The sequence below is a fragment of the Rhineura floridana genome, chromosome 1 (genome assembly GCF_030035675.1).
Source record: "Rhineura floridana isolate rRhiFlo1 chromosome 1, rRhiFlo1.hap2, whole genome shotgun sequence".
NCBI classification, from domain to species: domain Eukaryota; kingdom Metazoa; phylum Chordata; class Lepidosauria; order Squamata; family Rhineuridae; genus Rhineura; species Rhineura floridana.
In genome coordinates this window covers 99,806,827-99,824,059 of record NC_084480.1, presented here as the reverse complement: position 1 = coordinate 99,824,059, position 17,233 = coordinate 99,806,827, and positions in this window count along the sequence as shown.

Below are 17,233 nucleotides of genomic sequence, written 5' to 3'. Positions count from 1 at the left end.
CTGCTGCTGATTGCACTTCATGTTTATTGTTATTATATTATCATGGAAAGACTAAATGAGGGCTGGGTGTTTAGAGAGAATAGAATAATTTGTCAGTGTGTAAGAAGGTTCTTAGCTTTTTAATGCAACTCTATTAAGCTTGGTGTCCTTTCTCTTAGGCTTTATGCATTTACTGGGGATTTCATTATATTTAAAAAATTATATTTAAATATAGAGGGTGATATCCAGTGTTGGGCAAGTGGAATTCCCCTTCTTTTCTTCCCCCTTACAGCCCCTGACCCCCCAAATCTGCTTGAGGGGACTCTCCCACTTCTCTAGAGTAGATCTGGGATGCATGTAAGGGGTTGCAGGGGGAAGGAGAGAGCAGGGAATACTGATGTATGAGCAGAAGTCTGTTCCACTCATGGACAGGCAGTACTGGATATCACACAGAGCTTAGCTCAATTCTGGAATTCACTGCTATGGAACAGGGTTAGACAAATGCTTGGAAAATACAGACACCAATGGTTGCTAACTTAAACCCAGTTCATATACTACTACCAATCCATATGGCTCTACCAAAACTGTTTGTGAAACAATGGAGTAGCCACACTGAAAGCAAGAAACTTAAATCACTCAAATACTGGAATATTCGACGTAGCTCTCTCTTTCGGTCTCATAGGTAGGGGAGGAAAACCTCCAACATCTGAACCTGCAGTTAGAAATATCTCCCCGGGGTCCAGCCTCTAGTTAGATTGGGGCACTTTCTTCTTTATTTCCGCTTCTTGGACAGAGACTCAGCACTTCTCACTGTCTTACTCCAGCAGGAGCAATCCTCTGAAGCATTTCCTGCCATTACCTGAGATGTTGCTGGTCACACCCTCGACCTTGTTTTCTGTGTTGGTCGGGATGACGGTGATCTTGGTGTGGAAGAACTTGCGGTGGTTCCGTTGTCATGGACAGATCACTACCTGGTTGGGTTTAGACTCACTGGGACTCAGAGCCTCTGCAGGGTTGGGGGACCGATTAGAATGGTCCGTCCCAAGAGGCTGATGGATCCAGATGGTTTCCTGATGGCTCTTGGAGATTTTCCTGTCACCTTGGCAGGCGATCCTGTCGAAGCCCTGGTTGATCTCTGGAATAGAGAAATGACCAGGGCGGTGGACACGATCGCTCCTGAGCATCCCCTCTTTCGGAGTGGAGCCAAACCGGCTCCATGGTTTTCCAAGGAGCTGGTGGTGATGAAGCGTGTCAGACGGGGACTAGAGTGACGTTGGCGGAAGACTTGGAGTGAAGCTGATCGATCTTGGGCTAGAGCCTATTTGAAGGCCTACTCCGAGGCAGTACGGGCTAAGAAGAAATCTTTCTTCTCGGCCTCCATTGCGTCTGCTGGGAGCCGTCCAGCAGAACTGTTTCGAGTGGTTAGGGGGCTTTTAAGTTCCAGCCCCCGTGAGGGTAATTCTGACCGCTGTCAAGAATTTGCATGGCACTTTGCGGACAAAGTCGCTCAGATTCGCTGTGACTTGGACGCTAAAATTGATACAGTCTCTGAGGATGTAACTTCGGTGCCTGTTTGTCCAATTAAAATGGATTCTTTTCAACTTGTTCTACCCGAGGATGTGGACAAGATCCTTGGAGTGGCGCGTGCCACCACGTGTGTACTGGACCCTTGCCCTTCCTGGCTCATTAGAAGTACCAGAGGGGGACTGGTCGATTGGGTCAGGGGAGTAGTTAATGCCTCTCTACAACAAGGCAGAATTCCATCATGCTTAAAGGAGGCAGTTATAAGACCACTGCTGAAAAAGCCCTCCCTGGATCCCTCTTTACTAGGTAACTACCGGCCAGTCTCCAATATTCCATTTTTAAGCAAGATAATAGAGCGTGTGGTGGTCGCCCAACTCCAGAGATTCCTGGATGATACGGATTATCTGGATCCATTTCAATCTGGTTTCAGGCCTGGCTATGGGACAGAGACTGCTTTGGTCGCCTTGGTGGATGACCTACGCAGAGAACTGGACAGGGGGAGTGTGTCTCTGTTGGTTCTACTGGACCTCTCAGCGGCTTTCGATACCATCGATCATGGTATCCTTCTGGGCCGCCTTGCTGAGATGGGACTTGGGGGCACTGTGTTACAGTGGCTCCAGTCCTTCCTGGAGGACCGAACCCAGAAGGTGGTACTGGGGGACTCCTGCTCGACCTCCTGGCCATTGACCTATGGGGTCCCTCAGGGTTCCGTTTTGTCCCCCATGTTATTCAACATCTACATGAAACCGCTGGGAGAGGTTGTCCGGGGTTTTGGGGTGCGGTGCCATCAGTATGCTGATGACACTCAACTCTATTTCTCTTTTCCACCTGAAGCCAAGGAAGCCGTACAGGTCCTAAACCAGTGTCTGGCATCAGTGATGGACTGGATGAGGGCAAACAAGTTGAGATTAAATCCTGACAAAACAGAGGTACTCCTGGTCAGTCGGAGGGCAGATCAGGGAATAGGGATTCAACCGGTGCTGGATGGGGTCGCACTCCCCCTGAAGTCTCAGGTTCGCAGTTTGGGTGTACTCCTGGACTCAGCTTTGAATTTGGAGGCCCAGATTGCTTCTGTATCCAGGAGCGCATTTGCCCAATTAAAACTGGTGCGCCAGCTGCACCCATTCCTGGAGCTACCTGATCTGACTAGGGTGATGCATGCCTTGGTTGCATCCCGCTTAGACTACTGTAACACGCTCTATGAGGGGCTGCCTTTGAAGACTGTTTGGAAACTTAAATTGGTACAAAGAGCTGCAGCCAGAGTGCTAACCGGGGCTGGTTACAGGGACCATACAACTCCCCTGTTACAACAGCTCCACTGGCTGCCAATTTGTTTCCAGTCACAATTCAAAGTGCTGGTTTTGACCTACAAAGCCCTATACGGCTCAGGTCCAGACTATTTGACAGATCGTATCTCCCTACATGAACCTGTCTGGGATTTGAGATCTTCAGGTGAGGCCCTTCTTGTGTTCCCCACACCTTTGCAAACACATATGACGCAGGCACGAGATAGGGCCTTTTCAGTGGCCGCCCCTAGGCTGTGGAACTTTCTTCCGAGTGAGGTGCGATCAGCTCCCTCCTTGCCATCTTTCCGGCGACAAGTAAAGACTGTTTTATTTCAACGGGCATTTGGGATAGAGAACGACCAGGATTAAGTGTCATAGGTTTGGTGATTACATTATATGATTTTATTATTTTAAATTGTCTGCTGTTTTTAACCTATATTTTATGGTTTTAATTTTTCTCATAGTTTAATTCTTTTTTAATAATATACTCTGTATGTTTTAATGGTGTTGTTTTTAGTTGTAAGCCGCTCTGAGTCCTATTGGAAAAAGGGCGGGGTAGAAATAAAGTTTATTATTATTATTATTATTATTATTATTATTATTATTATTATTATTATTATTATTATTATTATTATTATGGATCACAGCTCAATAGTAGAGCAAGTTGCCTTGTCATTCATTCATTGGCGATCACTCGTGGCCGAGTAAGATTGTCTTCCAAGATAAGGTCTTTAACGGTGGGTCCGTAAGTGACTGTGGAGGCCAATTCTGGATCAACACAGCCTCCCACAGTGAGGACATAGGTTTCCAGATGGAAGATGGTCACAATGAGGATTTGCTTGGCATGCCTTCCGCTTAGCTAGTTTGTCCCTTTCGCCCTGTACTCGTGCTTCTTCAAAGTCCATAGCACCTTTGATAATGGCCGACCTCCAATTGGGACGCTCATGGGCCAAGACTTCCCAGTTCTCAATGCTTATGTTACATTTTTTTAGATTAACTTTGTGAACATCTTTAAACCTCTTTTGCTGTCCACCGATATTCTGTTTTCCATCCTTAAGTTGGGAGTAAAGTAGCTGCTTTGGAAGATGGTGATCAGGCATTTGAACAACATGGCCGGTCCAGCGAAGTTGATGTTGGAGGATCATTGTTTCAACACTGGTGGTCTTTGCTTCTTCCAATACACTAACATTAGTCTGCCTATCTTCCCAAGTAATTTGCAGAATTTTCCGGAGGCAGCATTGGTGGAATCTTTCAAGAAGTTGGGAGTGGTCCATGTTTCACAGGCATACAGTAAGGTCTGTAGTACAATGGCTTTGTAAATAAGCATTTTGGTCTCCCTGCGAATATCCCAATCCTCAAACACTCTATGCTTCATTAGGGAGAATGAGGCACTCACAGAGCTCAGACGATGCTGAATTTCAGCATTGATGTCAGCTTTTACAGAGAGATGGCTGCCAAGATAAGAAAAGTGATCGACATTCTCCAGCGTCGCACCATTAAGCTGGATTGATGGTGCTACAGAGGGATTGGTTCGCACTTGCTGATGAAGCACTTTGGTTTTTTTGATGTTAAGCAAGAGGCCAAGCTTTTCATATGCTTCTGCAAAGACTCCTTCTTTCCTAATGGTTTCTGGCTGTAAATGAAAATCACGCCCAACTCTTGCATTGAAATCACCCAGAAGGATAAAATCCTTAGGTATCTCTGACAAGATGGTGTCCAGCTGGGTATAAAAATTTTCCTTGATGTCTTCATCAGCATCTAATGTTGGTGCATAAGCACTTAGAATAGTTGCCTGCTGGTTTTTGGCCAGTTTCAATTGGAGACTTGAGAGTCGTTCATTAATGCCAGTAGGAACTTCTGACAAGAGCTTCACAATATCATTTTTAATAGCAAAGCCTACTCTATGTATTCATCGTTCTTGTTCAGGCAGTCCTTTCCAGAAGAAATTGTAACCTTTTTCTTCCTTCAATTGTCCCTCTCCTCCTCTTCGAGTTTCTTGGAGTGCTGCTATGTCAATATTAAAATGTCTCAACTCCCTCGCAATGATGGCGGTCCTGCATTCAGGATGTTCACTATCTGTATTGTCCAGCAATGTCCATATATTCCACATTCCAAAATTCATTTGTCTTTTGCGACCGCTAAGTGGTGACCCCACTGGATGCAGGGATCCAGTTGAGCCAGGACGACTGAGTGTGTATCCACTGTCCATGTGCCGGTCCATGACTAGGGGCTCCCAGATTTCACAGTCCTGCCCATGTTGCCATTCGCCAATCGCCATGGGACTTTTGGTTTGGTTTGGTTGGAAGATGCCTGTGCGTGAATTTGTTTTATGTGGGGAGATCAGTGCATGATGATCAACACACAATCTTGACAGAAAAAGGCTTTGATTCAATGGCATGGATACCATGATGATTGGAAGTCTTTTATCTGCTGCAGCCTTCATCCACCTTCACAGCCGTTGTAACGTACACATTGTTATCCACCACCTGTTCTGCCGTTGAGGACTTTCTTGAATCGTTCTTTGTCTGGTTCCTGTCCCTTGACCTTACCGCCATGGGTGACCCTGCTGGGAGTACATGACTCCCGAGGGCATCGCTCACAGGGTTCATTGGAACACGCAAGCCCACTCACCACTGCAAGGTGACGATCCAGCGAGGGGAGTTGCCTTATAAAAGGTGCCATGTAAAAGGTGATCCCTGCAATCTCAAACAGATCAGGTAGCATTTAACATGAGAGACATTTGCCTATAGATCTGCTCCTGGTCAAAGCAGTTAATACTCAACTAGATGAACAGACAGTATAAGGCAGCTTTCTACTTAAAAAAACACACCAAACAATTCTTCTAAGCTATGTACTTCTCTACTCCAGTACTGGAGTATATATTTCCTAACAGTAGACAACATAGGCTAATTCTAAGCTATGTACTTCTCTACTCCAGTACTGGAGTATATATTTCCTAATAGTAGATAACATAGGCTAATGCCTTCCTGAGAGCAGTTCAGATATGTGTTCTATTACTTAACAGAGATAGCACTGGAAAGGAAAAGTCCACAACTTTACAAGTCATCTCCTAAATGTCATGCCTCCCTCGGAGGACTCATCAGAGGATGAACGGAAATGGGAGACCTCAGACCCAGGGGAAGGGACAAGCAAAGAGGCAGCTCAAGACTCTTTGCCATCAGACAAGGAGCAGGACCCTGCTGGAGCCCTTCTGTCAGATTCAGAGAGCAACCAGGACTCCGACCCCAGCAGAGAGGAAATGCCAACAGGCATTGGAACAACAAAGGCATTTGGTCTGTTAAAGAACCACAAGCTCTCGCAAGAGGGAAGGCTGATTGCAAACACCTAGCCTCAGATGCTGAGTTTAAAAGGCTGTGAGTGGCTTGTGCTCTTATTGGAAACAACATTGGACCCCCATGTCAGATAGTTGCCAGCCCTGCTTGTGATCCCTTTGACCTCACCCTGCCTGATTGGATCTCCGGTACCTTGACTTTTGGACTGCCCATGGACTTATCTGTTCAGCACTGTCTCAGCTCTTGCAGCCTCTTTCAACACTTGCTGTGTTTGCTGGCCGCTCCTCCTCAACTAAAGCCTGACAGATTTATGACCCGGACGCTGTCTTTTATCTATTAATTCCTTTATTGCTGCTATAAACTCTGCAGCAAAGGCTGACACTAAATTGCTGTAACATGGAAAGACCATAATAACTGTGGTCCTCTTTAGACAGTACATGTTACTGGGAAGAACAACAAGTGCAAGTTGCTTGTGTTCCCAGAGGACTGTCCCCACAAACCGTTAGGCACACTTAAGCCCAAATTCATGGAAAATAGTGTTGCCAATGGATGTTAACTAGGATGATTAGGGAAAACATCTGTTTGCTTGGAGTTTCCCAAAATATGAGTCAGCTGGAAGTGATCACCAGATTCTAGAGTGCTGTATGAGCCAGTTCCCAACATCATTTCCCCCTATTCATAGGATTTTGTTTCCCAGACAAGGGTTTTAGCCCACTATGGATGCATTGAATTGGACCCAGATGTAGTTGAACTTATGTCCCATTGAAATCAGTTGGACTAAGTTAACCAAGCCTTAACTTGCTTAACTTGTTTTTAATGGGAACTAAGTGTAACCACTAACTGTATTTTGGTCATTTGTTTTGTATTTTATGACTTATAATTTTAGGATGATTTTATTTTGTACTCTGTGGTGATATTTATGTGAATCAATTGGCAGTTTAGAAATAGACTCATAAATAAATAAAAAATAGTCTGTATCCAACCAACTGTACTAACATAGTGGTTCTCCAGATTGTGCTAGGATCCATAGATCTTCACTTCAGTTAGACTATTGCACCATAATAAGTAGAGATGCATGCACAGAGAGATGCATAAACTGTCCTGCATCTGAACATTTGAGATATCAGACATTGAGATGCTTCTCCTATCCGGCAATGCCCATCCACACCCCAAAACTGGTCCAGAGGATTGGAGGACCTTTACATGCCAAGTGAGGCAGAAGGCTCCAGCAGAGCGGGATAATTAGCGAAAATGTCTTCCTTCAACTTTCAGCTTATAGAAGCCTCTGCTTGATCATTAATCATATTAAAATCTTTGATCAGCGAATGCTTTTAAAGTATCTAGCTCTGTTTTTAATCAATCTGATGGGGATTGGGCTTGTGTTTCTAGGGGTGGTGAATCTATAGTTCTTTTACCTTTTTAAAGGTCTTTTGTGCTTTGTTCTTTTGTATTTGCTTCATAGTTTATATTTGATTATATTGGATGCTTTAAACTAATTCTTACTGAACATCACTTAGAAGCTTTGGTGTAAGGCAACTAATACAATCCTAATTAATAATACTAATACTAATAATATATAGTCCTTTACGTGAAAATCACTCTCTCCTTCCATCCTGTTCAGCACCATGTTTTCTCCTGATTGCTGCTGCTTCATCACATTTTCCCTTCCTTTGCTGTTTCTTTCTTTTTCCAAGTTTGGAAAGTGCTCCCATACCCATTGGGACAATTCAGTAAAGGGAACGACATCACAAAATTATGTAGCCAGCCATATTTTTGCAATGACAATAAAATGTCAAGATATGTTTTCGCTCTGCCTTAAAATATTAATGAAAAACAAAGGGTTGCAGCCAGCTAAGTTTGACTCAGAGTGGACCCCTTGAAATTAATGGACCCAAGTTAGCCATGTAAATGGGTCTGCTCTGGGTAGACTAGCACTGATTGCAAGCCAAAGTATTTTCAGCACAGATGTAGTGAAAACCAATGTGTGAGCCAGTGCTCTGCTATATGCAATGGTCAAAGCTGCTCTAGATGTTACAGCCACAGGACCATTCTGTTTCAAGGGTAGAAAGAAAACAAACGTCTTTATACACCCTGATTCCAGAGCACTTTTTGTCCCTTTTGTATAGATCCCTGAAGATTGGTATGAGATCTGGATGCCCCTAATAGTTACAAGTAAATAATCCTTCTTTGGAAATGTGTCATATTGATTCCAGAGGGCATCTTGCCCTAGTGCTAACCATAAATGAGTACTTACAGAGAAGCTTCATGGCACATGCCAGCAGCACCACCAACGTATTTATTATTATTGCATTCCAGTTTTTTTCTCAGAAGGGTTCAGGACGATGCACACAGAATTATATCATTTTATTCTTACAACTGTGAGGAAGGTTAGGCTGGGATATAGTGAGCTGACAAATTCCATCCAGTGAGCTTCATGGCCAAGCAGAGTTTTGAATCCGAGGCGCTCTGGTCCAAATCTAATACTATGCCTCCACAATGGCTCGTATACTTTAGCATAATCTGTCACTCCCTTGTTTTATATGTATTGTCTTGCTGATAAGAAACACAAAGAAAGTGTTTTATCTGTAACACATGCTATAGTGATTTCAGAATCCAGCACTTTTGACTGTGATTATGGGCTCATCCAAACGGAGCAAGATAATCCACGTTTTCCATGTCCGCTTCGTCATCTGACAGTCCTCACTTTGCCTGTTTGTTCGCTCTTTCCCAATTAAAAAAATGCTTTTTTTGCACCCACACACACAGTGAGAGGACCCGTACGTCTTCTCACTTTTTCCCAGCTCTGCCCATAACACTCCCCCCATCAGCCAATTGGTCCGCAAAAATATGACATATATTCCTCTCCCCCTTTGCAACAAAGCACAACAAGGTGCATGCGCTTGAACGTATGAGCGCGGAAGTTTGAATTTTCTGATGGTTTGGTAGTAGTGGCTGTAATGGAGTTCCTTGTTTCTCATCACTCTGGAGCAGCGCCGGCCGGGGGTGTGTCTCCAGGTGCCCTTGACCATGCAGGGGGATTGTGAGCAGTGCAAGTGATCAGTGCTTGTAATCGCCGGGCAAATCCCCCTGTAACCCTTGGGCTCATTCACTGCAGGGTTCAGCCCCGGACCATTATGCGGCTCGGCGGCAGGAATGCTGCCCTTGAGGGAAGCAAACAGCCCCCCCCATGGGTGGCCACTCTTGGCTCAGGCAGGGAATGCAGGCAAACAGCCCCGCATGCTGCTGTGTCAATCTGCGCTGAAGTGACCAGCACAGGCTTTGAGGTGTTCCCTCTGATAAAAGAAACATGCAAACCACTTATATGCCTATAATTCCTGTATTTTTGTTTGTTTGTATTTGCGATATTTCGCAAAACCGACTGTATGCTTTTCTACCTTTAACGTTTCTGGAGATACACATGATTGCAATTCCACTTATTTCTCCAGAACAGCAAGTAATGATGTGTCATGACTAGGAAGGTAGACCACCAGTCTCTATGGTTATGGGTGGCTGAGAAGCTCTAGCAAACCACTTATATGCCAATAATTCCTGTGGGGTTTTGCTTGTATTTCTGATATTTCACAAAAGGTACTGTATGCTTTTCAGCTCAGCTGGGCTGCGGAGAACCTGCAGGCTGTGGTTGAAATTGACAAGACTCAAAGAGAGTCGCCTTGCAGGCAGGAAAGCGAAATTGACTAAGGGTGCGTGAGTGTCTGTAATCCAAGAGGAAAGCCTCTATTTCTCTTCTCCCCCCCTCTCCCTTGACTCTGGATGCCTGGAAGCAAAGACCAATACGTTCAAGAAGGGCATTTGACGTGGGGGGTGAGGGGTGGGAGGTGGAGGTTAGGCAAAGATAAATATTTTCTCCCTTGAAAAAGTTTCCAAACAACCACAATTGCAGATCTCACCCTGAGCGGCTGCCCAGTTTGCAGGCTGGCTAAAAATTAACTGCTGCTGCTGCTTCTGCACAAATGCGCTTTTTTTGCGTCTGCGCAGTAGAAGTTGCAGGAGCCCCCTCCAACACCACACCATTGCTCTGATAGGTTCCTTTTTCCAGGGCTTTCCCTGGACATTTGTGCACATGCACAACAATGGAAATACGTGATTGGCTGAGAATGAGGGAAGGGATTTGGGGAACCGCCCAAGAACCACCCATCAAACGCCCACAGCTGTAAAGTCCGCAGTATTGCATCCAAGCGCCTGAAGGTACAGCGGATGATTCCCGGTTTAAAAAAACAAATCGCATGATTTGCGGTATTGCAGGAGCAGGAGCAAAAGCGCATGGCGTCATATGGATGACTGAAAAATAATGAAAACACAAAGCAATCATGTCACACATTTTACAGTCGTCTGGATGAGCCCTATGTGTATACAGTTGGAGGAAACAGTTCAAAATTATCTTTCATGAATTGCCCAGGATTAAGATTATCTTTGTGACAATCAGAAACAAAATTAAAACATAAGTAGTTTGAAGAAGGAAAGGCCTTCCGGGAATATTTATCACAGATGGGATCACAGAACCTTGGACATGAGTCTTATCAAAATCTTGCAGTGGAAGAGAAAGTATGTGGGTCTGGAAATTAATAATGGAATTGAGTTGAGGTTAATTGGCTTTGGAAGGATGTTCTTGCTCAGATGGTAGATTATAGTAATAATTTCTTTCCTAGGGTGAGAGAAGCAGGATTTTCTTCATGAACATTTAAGGAATGAACTGCCTGATTGAGTCAAAATGCTTTAAAAGTCATCTGTACAATATGTACATGCATGTATATTGAGTATATATGTTTAACGATGTAGTCTGTGTTCATGCAAGCAATCCTGTTTTTTGGTTGCTAGAGCTTTTAATGACTCAAGCATGGCAAAGACAGCATTTAAGTGAACGAACCACAAATGGGGACTGGTTGCATTAGAATTTCATGCAGAATTATCTTTTTCCTCTTTCTGGCAGTGTGATGATTTTTTGGGGAAAGACCCCATATGATTAGCCCTCATCTATGTGGTTGGACCATTTAAACCAGCCTTCCCCAACCTGGTGCGCTTCAGATGTTTTGGACTACAATTCCTGTTATCCCCAGCCCACATAGCTGATTTAAATGTTATCCCAATCACATGAGAACTACACTTGACAAATGGGTTCCTATGAGTCTAGGGTAATGTTAAAAAGGCCCAAATGTATATATTAAAACAGATGTTCCTGAATCATAAGTTCATGGACCCAAGATCTATTAAGAGTGTGGACCATCAATTAGACCTGTGCCTGTAGCTTTGGGAAGCAGCCCAATCTGTTTTAATGTTGCTCTGTGTCTCATCAATATTACTACTGCTGCTACTACTGCTATAGTTTGCCTTCCTCACAAGTCTCAGAATGATATACAAAATGCAATACAAACAGCTAAAAACAGTTTAAAGCAACACAGAAAAAAACAGATAAAAAAATATACCAAAGAACACACCCAATTTGACTTGTTTTTCAGAACCAAATTAGTTCTGTAAAAAACCCCACAATGGCCATTCACTATCATTTGTGTGTGTTATGTGCCTTCAGGTCGACTACGACTTATGGTGACCCAATGAATCAGCGACCTCTAATAGCATCTGTCATAACCCACCCTGTTCAGATCTTGTAAGTTCAGGTCTGTGGCTTCCTTTATGGAATCATAGAATAGTAGAGTTGGAAGGGGCCTATAAGGCCATCAAGCCCAACACCCTGCTCAATCCAAATCAAAGCATTTCCGACAGATGGCTGTCCAGCTGCCTCTTGAATGCCTCTAGTGTCGGAGAGCCCACTACCTCTCTAGGTAATTGGTTCCATTGTCATATGGCTCTAACAGTTAGGACTTTTTCCTAATGTCCAGTCAAAATCTGGCTTCCTGTAACTTGAGCCTATTATTCCGTGTCCTGCACTCTGGCATGATTGAGAAGAGATCCCGGCCCTCCTTTATGTGACAACCTTTCATGTACTTGAAGAGTGCTATCATATCTCCCCTCAGTCTTCTCTTCTCCAGACTAAACATGCCCAGTTCTTTCAGTCTCTGCTCATAGGACTTTGTTTTCAGTCCCCTGAGCATCCTTGTTGGCCTCTTCTGAACCTGTTCCAGTTTGTATGCATCCTTCTTGAAGTGCAGATACCAGAACTGGACGCAGTATTCAAGATGAGGCCTAACCAGTTCTGAATAGAGGGGAACTAATACTTCACGCGATTTGGAAACTATACTTCCGTTAATGCAGCCTAATATAGCAATTGCGTTTTTTGCAGCCATATCGCACTGTTGGCTCATATTCAATCCATCTCTTGTTTGGCCTTCCTCTTCTTCTCCTCCCTTCAGTTTTTGCCAGCGTTATTGTCTTTTCTAGTGAATCATGTCTTCTCATTATATATCCAAAGCATGATAACCTCAATTTCATCATTTTAGCTTCTAGTGATAGTTTTGGTTTAGTTTGTTCTAACACCCAATTATTTGTCTTTTTTCAGTCCATGCTATGCGCAAAGCTCTCCTCCAACACCACATTTCAAATGAGTTGATTTTTCTCTTATCTGCTTTTTTCACTGTGCAACTTTCACATCCATACATAGAGATCGGGAATACCATGGTCTGAATGATCCTGACTTTAGTGTTCAGTGATACATCTTTGCATTTGAGGACCTTTTCTAGTTCTCTCACAGCTGCCCTCCCCAGTCCTAGCCTTCTTCTGATTTGTTGACTATTGTCTCCATTTTGGTTAATGACTGTGCTAAGGTATTGATAATCCTTGACAAGTTCAATGTCCTCATTGTCAACTTTGAAGTTCCATAAATCTTCTGTTGTCATTACTTTAGTCTTTTTGACGTTCACTGTAATCCTGCTTTTGTGCTTTCCTCTTTAACTTTCATCAGCATTCATTTCAAATCATTACTGGTTTCTGCTAGTAGTATGGTATCGTCTGCATATCTTAAATTATTGATATTTCTCCATCCAGTTTTCACACCTCCTTCATCTTGGTCCAGTCCTGCTTTCCATATGATATGTTCTGCATATAGATTAAACAAACAGGGTGATAAAATACATCCCTGTCTCACACCCTTTCCAATGAGGAACCAATTGGTTTCTCCATTTTCTGTCCTTACAGTAGCCTCTTGTCCAGAGTATAGGTTGCGCATCAGGACAATTTATTTTTATTTATTTTATTTATTGGATTTCTAGACCGCCCGACTAGCAAAAGCTCTCTGGGCAGCAAAAAAATAAATACATCTCATAAAAATAACATGAAAATACTACAAAACATATAAATACAAAAATCAAAATTTCATGATAATTTCCTGCATAAAATTTAAGTTAAAAACGCCATAGAGAAGAGGTAGGTCTTAAGCTGGCACCGAAAAGACAACAACGTCGGCGCCATACGAACCTCATCGGGGAGACTATTCCAGAGTTCGGGGGCCACCACTGAGAAGGCTCTAGATCTCGTCACCACCCTCCGAGCCTCTCTATGAGTCGGGACTCGGAGGAGGGCCTTCGATGTAGAGCGCAGTGTACGGGCAGGTTCATATCGGGAGAGGCGTTCCGACAGGTATTGTGGTCCCGCGCCATATAGGGCTTTATAGGTCAAAACCAACACTTTGAATCTGGCCCGGAAGCATATTGGCAGCCAATGCAAGCAAGCCAGAACAGGTGTTATGTGTTCCGACTGCTTGGTCCTCGTTATTAATCTGGCCGCAGCATTTTGGACCAGCTGTACCTTCCGAACGGTCTTCAAAGGTAGCCCAACGTAGAGCGCATTGCAGTAGTCTAATCGCGAGGTTACCAGAGCATGTGCTACTGATGTAAGATCCTCTCTGCTCAGGTAGGGACGTAGCTGGGCTACCAACCGAAGTTGGTAGAACGCATTCCGTGCCACCGAGGCCACTTGAGCCTCAAGTGACAGGGAAGGATCTAACAAAACTCCCAGACTATGAACCCACTCTTTTAGGGGGAGTGTAACCCCATCCAGAACAGGGTAACTATCCAACACCTGGTCAGAGAAACCATCCACGAGCAGCATCTCAGTCTTGTCTGGATTGAGCCTCAGTTTGTTAGCTCCCATCCAGTCCATTATCGCGGCTAGGCAACGGTTCAGCACATTGACAGCCTCACCTGAAGAAGATGAAAAGGAGAAGTAGAGCTGCGTGTCATCAGCATACTGATGACAACGCACCCCAAAACTCCTGATGACCGCACCCAACGGCTTCATGTAAATGTTGAAAAGCATGGGAGACAGAACCGACCCCTGTGGGACTCCATATTGGAGAACCCACGGTGTCGAGCAATGTTCCCCAAGCACTACCTTCTGGAGACGACCTGCCAAGTAGGAGCAGAACCACTGCCAAGCAATGCCTCCAACTCCCAACTCCGCAAGCCTCTCCAGAAGGATACCATGGTCGATGGTATCAAAAGCCGCTGAGAGATCAAGGAGAATCAGCAGAGTCACACTCCCCCTGTTTCTCTCCTGACATAGGTCATCATACAGGGCGGCCAAGGCTGTCTCAGTGCCGAAACCGGGCCTGAAACCCGATTGAAATGGATCTAGATAATCAGTTTCATCCAAAAGCGTCTGGAGCTGGCCAGCAACCACTCGTTCCAAGATCTTGCCCAGGAATGGAACATTTGCTACCGGTCTGTAGCTGTTGAAATTTTCTGGGTCCAAGGAAGGTTTTTTCAGGAGTGGTCTTACTGCCGCCTCCTTTAGACAGCCAGGGACCACTCCCTCTCGTAAAGAGGCGTTTATCATTTCCCTGGCCCAGACAGCTGTTCCATCCCTGCTAGCTTTTATAAGCCAAGAGGGGCAAGGATCTAGTACTGAAATGGTTGCACGTGCCTGTCCAAGCACCTTGTCCACATCCTCAAGCTGAACCAACTGAAATTCATCCAATAAAACATGACACGACTGTGCTCTGGACACCTCAATAGGGTCAACTGCTGTAAACTGGGAGTCTAAGTCCCAGCGGATGCATAGGATCTTATTCTGGAAGTGTCCAGCAAACTCATTACAGCAGGCCACTGATGACTCAACCAAGTCCTGAGGGCCAGAATGAAGTAACCCTCGGACAACTTTAAAAAGCTCCGCTGGGCAGGAAAGGGATGACTTAATGGTGGCAGCAAAGTATTGTTTCTTCGCCACCCTCACCGCTTCTAAATACAGCTTAGTGGAAGCACTTACCAGCGCATAATTGCATCCGTCGGGAGTTTGCCTCCACTTCCGCTCAAGCCGTCTCCTATTTTGTTTCATCGCTCTCAGCTCTGGGGTATACCACAGAGCTGCATGAGCTCTACACAGGAGAGGGCGCACAGGAGCAATCGTGTCAACAGCCTGAGTAATCTCTGCATTCCACATTTCGACCAGGGCTTCGACAGGAGCGCCAGTCTTCTCAGCCGGAAAATCCCCCAGAGCCCTCTGAAAACCTTCAGGATTCATTAGTCTCTGGGGGCGGACCAATTTAATAGGTCCCCCACCCTTGCAGAGGGGAAAGGCCGCTGTAAGTCTAAACTTCAGCAAGCGGTGATCTGTCCATGACAAAGGGAGAGATGTAAAACTCCCTACATCCAGATCACCATCTCCATGTCCAGTCGCAAAAATAAGATCTAGAGTATGCCCCAACACATGTGTTGGGCCACTAACATATTGAGACAGCCCCATGGTTGTCATGGAAGCCATGAAGTCCTGAGCTGCCCCGGATAAAGTAGCCTCAGCATGAATGTTAATATCCCCCAGAACCAATAGTCTAGGGGATCTCAGCAACACCTCCGAGACCACCTCCGTCAACTCAGTTAGGGAAGCCGTTGGGCAGCAGGGTGGGCGGTACTGTTACAGTCAGGATGACTTGCATTTATTGTGATCCCCAAGGATGGCAGGTATTACAGGGGAGGAAATGGTTAACAGAGAAAACTATCCAGGCTCTGGTTCCATCAGCTACACAGCTGCAGGAATTCAGCCCAATTAAGAGAGGCCCATAAATGAAGGAGGGAGGCTGCAGCTTGGCGTGAAGGAGTTGTATGAGAGAGGTGCTATCGTGTATATTTGTATTCCTGTGTATCCTGAGAACTTTATTTGTACTTTGCAAGTAAAGCTTCCTAACTAAAGCTGTGGCAGTCTATCTGGTGTCTTACTTCGTTAATCTGGGTTACTGGGTTACAAATGCTTCCAACATAGGGTTATGGGCCCAGATTCTAAGCCTCAAAACCCAGATTCTAAGCCTGAAAGCCCAGATTCTCAGCTTGAAATGCCCAGCTTCTAAGCTTGAAAGTGCAGGGAACAGAGCAGATTTGAAGCCGAGAGTGCAGCCAGTACCGGTAAGCTGCAAGAAAAGGCAAGCACCGCAACTCCCGAAGAGAGAGAGGCAAGGATGGCAATGTCCTTTGCATCTGGAATGCCCCTAGAGCGTCTCAGTGACTCTAACTACATAAATTGGAAAGTTAAGATGCAGATGCTGCTGATCCGTGAGGATTTATGGCATGTCATTGAGAATGAAATGCCGGATGACCCCACAGAGGAATGGCATCGCCAAGACCAGAGGGCAAGAGCCACGATAATACTTGGTGTGCAAGATTCGCAGCTGATAAACGTAAGGAATATGGAAACAGCCAAGGAAGTTTGGGAAGCACTGCAACATGTACATATTCAAACTACAGCAGGAAGCAAAGTGCTACTCTCAAGGAAGCTGTTCCAGACACGTCTAAAAGAAGGTGTGAGTATGCATGCTCACATACAAACAATACGTAGTCTCTTTGCACAGCTACAGGATAGAGACGTTATATATTCTGAACAATTACAAGTGTATTTTTTACTTTCTTCATTGGACAATTCATATGACGCCATGATTTCAGCGTTGGAAACTATGAGAGACGAAGAATTAACCATGCAGTATGTTTCCTGTAATTTGCTTCAAGAGGCAGAAAGATGGAGTGAAAACAGAACGTAGCACCCCGTCGCCTGTCCGTCAAAGACCAAAGACAACGCTAAAGCCTACGCAGTAAGAACATGTTACAGATGTGGTTCTACTACTCATCTTCGTAAAGACTGCAAAGTACAAAGAAAAGCAGAGAAAGAAAAAGACTGTATGTCTATATGGGTCGTAACAAACAACACGTGTGAAGAGATAAAGAAAAACAACTCCGTTTGGGTGGTCGACTCGGGAGC